Consider the following 5,000-nt stretch of genomic DNA (forward strand, 5'->3'; position numbering starts at 1 on the left):
TGTGGATATGATTCCTTCTTTTGTGATCTACCAGACTAGTCCTTGTTGCTGTTCTCGGTAGAGGATAAGTTTCTTTCCCTGGGAGTAGCAACACCTTCCTTGCTTTGGTGCTCTGGGAGCTGGCAAGTATTGCTGGCCTTCCCCCTTAGATCTCCCTTAGGCTAAGATAAGTTTCTTGGCTGCGGGTGGTCCGTTACTAAAGCAAGGTTGGTAGGACCCTCTTGTTCCTTCCCCCTCTATCTCCGTAATGGCCTAGCCATTACAGTACTGTACGTCGTTCTACATCTGGACCTAGTATAGGTTAGGATGTGGAATTGACTCAGCCCCTTGCCGGCCGGCAGCTCTGCCGGCCGGCAAGGGTCTTATATTTTTGAGTGCTGCCCGGACCTCCCTTGGTCCCTCATCCATGCCTGCCTGTAGAGCCAGACGGCATTGGTCAGAAAGCCTGAATTAGATTCTCCCCTTCCTTATATGCACTTTTTCGGATTGCCGGGCTTGGAGGTAGTGTACACTCTTATCCCGGCATCCATTCTATTTTTCTTCTAGTGCTGTACCCGACCCGGCTGACGGCCTATGAGGCAGGCAGCCGGGCAGGTGTAGTCCTCTGGTTCTTTTGCTGCCGGCTGGCATCGGTCTTGTACCTTTGCCGGCCGGCTTATGTCAGCCCTTGTCTGCCGGTCACCAAGAGTGTGGCCGGCAGCTGGGTACTACCTTGTGTAGTTGCCGGCCGGCAGCCATTGCCGGCCGACATTGGCTGTTGCCGGCCGGCACATGCATTTGAACCAGAGTGCTGCTGCCTATAACTGTTAAGTAGTATACTTTAAAGCTAGTTATGGTGTGTGCCAGCCGGCAAGTGCCGGCCGGCACGTATCCCCCTATACTGTACTAGTATTCTTCAGTATAACATATACAGTAAGAAGAAAACTATGGTAAGGGTTTTGGTACAGCACTGTGTGTTCTAACACTTTTGTGTTTTCTTGCACATCCCTTTGCTGTTGCCCTACAGATAGGAAAGTGAGTTCTCTCCTGTCTATTATCCAGGATCTTAGAATCATTGCTTAGGTGTGAGCTTCACCTGTTTCCTCTGGAAACCTTGCATTGGTTACTCTAGAAGAGATTAACCATTTGATTTTATTATCTGGAAGGCTGCAACAATGGGTTGTGAGGGAAACAAAAGTGTGTGTCTTTCCTTTATGAATTGTTATGCTATACTATGCATATCCAGTGATACATAGTTCACTTGATACTCATGGAAATTTCTTCTCTTTACAGGAGGACCCTCCGAAGTGCGGAAATGTTTTCTGCAACGTCCGCAGCAAGTACCTCTGCGGACATGAGTTTTGTAGGAGACACGCAGCATGTGCTGTCTCCAAGGATGATCTCCAGTATTGGGACCCTCAGGTATGTACTGTATGCACTAACCTGATTACTGAGGCTTTTGATTCCCCTAGGACGTTGGAATCAAGGGATATAGCAAGGGAGAAGCTTCGTACCTAGGTAAGGGGCTTCCAAAAGAACACCTCTGGCCCTTATCTTCCAAGTGAGAAGATGAGGGCGTATCTTTTTCCCAAGGCATCAGCTGATGCAGTGATTCCCCAGCCTCAAGAGGAGATCCCCCAAGATCAGGTCCAGGTGGACGTTGAAGTCGCGGTCGCGATGCAAGACATCCAGTTAGATGACAGGATGTCTGACGTGGACGAGCGTTTGGAATAAGACCTCCTGGCAGAAGGTCAGGACGAAGTTCAAGCCCCGGACGTCGTAGAGATTGAGGTCGACGAGGTGTCGGCTACTCCGGTTCAGATTCCGGAGCCTATTCCCTCAACATCGGCCGGTCTCCCAGTAGAGCTGGGACAGGCCCTCTCTTCGATTGTTGGAATGATCCAACAAATGCAGAACGAGAATCAGGAGAAGGCGGCTGCTATGGAACTGCGGATGCAGTCCCTGACAGAATCACATGGGCCCCGAAAAAGGCTCAATGTGAAAGACCTTCCCTTATGCTCAGATGCTAACCCATGGAGGTATGCTGAGCACATGCCGATGACGACTGGAAAGATCGTCATCTCGGATAAGCTGGGTTCAGTTCCACTAGAGGAGGTGGAATTCTGGCCCAGCAAGGCATCATATCCGGACTGCTATGTCCGGCTGAGAAAAGAACCAGCTTCAAGGGAGGAGACAGAGCCAAAGAAGGTCATAATCATGGACCACGCTAAGGCTCAAGCCCTACTTTCATCCTCGATGAAGGAGAAGGGCTTCTCTAACTCGAAGGTAGCTGCATTGAGCAAAAAGCTCCCTTCCTTTGTGTCCTCTCCTGCTAGAGCCTTCCCCTTTTTACAGAAAGGGTTTGCGGCTGTCCTAAAGGTAGTCGAGGCCGGCAAGCCTTGCCCCTCCCTGGAGGAGTGTAAACCCTTGTCGCTGGCCCTGCCTATTGACCACAAAGACTGGAAGGATGTCCATCTGACGTTCTCAGTGGGAAAGTTGGAGGCTGATATTGCCGGACGGCAATTTGGCGAGGACCTCCCCAAGCTGTCCGACTTTCTTTTATGAAGAGAGTTTGAGACTAAAGAAAGACTGGCTGCCTCAATGTCTCATCAGACTACTCATGAGACGATGGCAAGTGACCCCAAGGTCCATGAAATGTTCATGGTGGTGGCTAAGACTCACCTAGCCACAGTGACGAAGGACCTTTATGGCTTCGTCAAGGCAAGAAGAGCTTGTAGGGAGTTCGTGTTCACCGGGGCTACGGTGAGGCACGAGCCAAGGAAGTTAATCTCCTCCAACATTTGGGGAAAAGACCTTTTCCCTACCGATGTGGTCAAAGAAGTTGTTGATAAGGCCGCCGTGGAGAATAGAAACCTTCTCCAGAAGTGGGGCCTGGCTATCAAAAGAAAGTCTTCCCTGGATGAGGGTCCTCAACCAAAGAGGAAGAATATGAGGACTAGGCTACCGTCTCGGCCAGCCAAGCCCTCTAGACAGCAACAGCAACTGCAATTGCCATTGCCTCCAGTGCCCCAGATGGTGGCACAAACCCCGACCACTTTTCAGTGGGTACCCCAGGCTGTGCCAGGTCAGTCCACGGCATTCACCCCAACGTTCGAAGGACAGTCTTCTTCCTTTCGAGCAAAGCCTAGAGGAGCAGCCAGAGGCTCGTCTAGGCGCCCCTCAAGGGGAAGGGGATTCAGAGGTGGTCGTGGTCAGGGAGGCAAGACCTCAGGACGGCAGTCCAAGTGAAATGATACCGGTAGGAGGGAGACTGATGAAATTTTGGGATCGGTGGACCTTCGATCCCTGGGCCCAAAGCCTACTCAAGAATGGACTGGGCGGGAGCTGGTACAGCACTCCACCCCCGTGCCTTCGGTTTTCCAACACTCCACCCCCGTTCTGGAGGAGTACGTTCAAGAACTGTTGGAGAAAAAGGTGATCCGAAAGGTGAAGTCCATCAAATTCCAAGGGAGGCTGTTTTGTGTTCCCAAGAAAGACTCGGAAAAGCTCAGAGTCATTCTGGACTTGTCGCCACTCAACAAGTTCATAGTGAATTGCAAATTCAAAATGCTAACACTGCAACACATAAGGACCTTACTGCCCAAGAGGGCATACTCAGTCTCTATAGACTTGTCAGACGCCTATTGGCACATTCCAATCAGCCGTCGACTCTCCCCCTACCTAGGGTTCAGGCTACAACGGAGACTATATGCCTTCAGAGCCATGCCATTCGGGCTAAAATAGCCCCAAGGATTTTCACGAAGCTTGCGAGCGCAGCTCTCAAACAATTACGCCTAAAGGGAATTCAGGTAGTAGCCTACCTGGACGACTGGCTCGTGTGGGCAGCATCCGAGACCGAATGCTTGCAAGCTTCCAGTCAGGTGATCCAGTTCCTAGAGTACCTAGGCTTCAAGATCAACAGAAAAAAGTCTCGACTTTCTCCATCCCAAAAGTTCCAGTAGCTGGGAATCCACTGGGACCTTTTGTCACACTGTTTCTCCATCCCGACGAAGAAAAGGAAGGAGATAGCGGGCTCTGTCAAGAGACTTCTAGATTCCGAAAGGATATCAAGACGCGAACAGGAGAGGGTACTAGGCTCTCTCCAGTTTGCTTCGGTGACAGACCCAGTGCTAAGAGCACAGCTAAAGGATGCAACCGGAGTTTGGAGAAGGTATGCATCAAACGCGCGAAGAGATCTGAGAAGACCAGTGCCGCCTCGGCTACGTACTCTTCTCAGGCCTTGGTCCCAAGCCAGACATCTAAAAAAGTCGGTTCTTCTTCAGCCACCTCCCCCGTCGATGACGATTCACTCAGACGCCTCAAAGGAGGGATGGGGAGGTCCCTCTCATCGGAAAAAAGTCCAGGGGACTTGGTCCAAGCTATTCAGGACCTTTCACATAAACTTTCTAGAAGCTATGGCAGTGTTCCTTACCTTAAAGAAAGTCTCCCCGCGTCACTCGATCCACATAAGATTGGTGATGGACAGCGAGGTGGTTTTGAGATGCTTGAATCGACAAGGGTCGAGGTCACCACCTCTCAACCAAGTGATGTTGGCCATTTTCCGATTGGCTGAAAAGAAGAAGTGGTACCTGTCGGCAGTTCACCTTCAAGGAGTCCGCAATGTGACAGCGGACGCTCTATCCAGGTTCACACCGATAGAGTCGGAATGGTCCTTAGACGCAGGATCATTCTCCTTCATTCTGAATCAAGTCCCAGAACTGCAGATAGACCTCTTTGCGACGAAAGACAACAAAAAGTTGCCCCTGTACGTGTCCCCGTACGAGGACTCCTTAGCGGAAGCAGTGGACGCGATGTCCCTCGACTGGAACAGATGGTCCAGGATTTATCTGTTCCCCCCTCACAACCTTCTGTTGAGGGTCCTCAACAAACTGAGATCCTTCAAGGGGGTAGTGGCAATAGTGGCCCACAAGTGGCCGAACAGCATGTGGTTCCCCTTGGCGTTGGAACTACAGCTGAAGTTTGTGACGCTACCACATCCAGTTCTGACCCAGCGAGTCCAG

Source organism: Palaemon carinicauda, chromosome 23, assembly GCF_036898095.1.
Source record: "Palaemon carinicauda isolate YSFRI2023 chromosome 23, ASM3689809v2, whole genome shotgun sequence".
In the NCBI taxonomy this organism is placed as follows: Eukaryota; Metazoa; Arthropoda; class Malacostraca; order Decapoda; family Palaemonidae; genus Palaemon; species Palaemon carinicauda.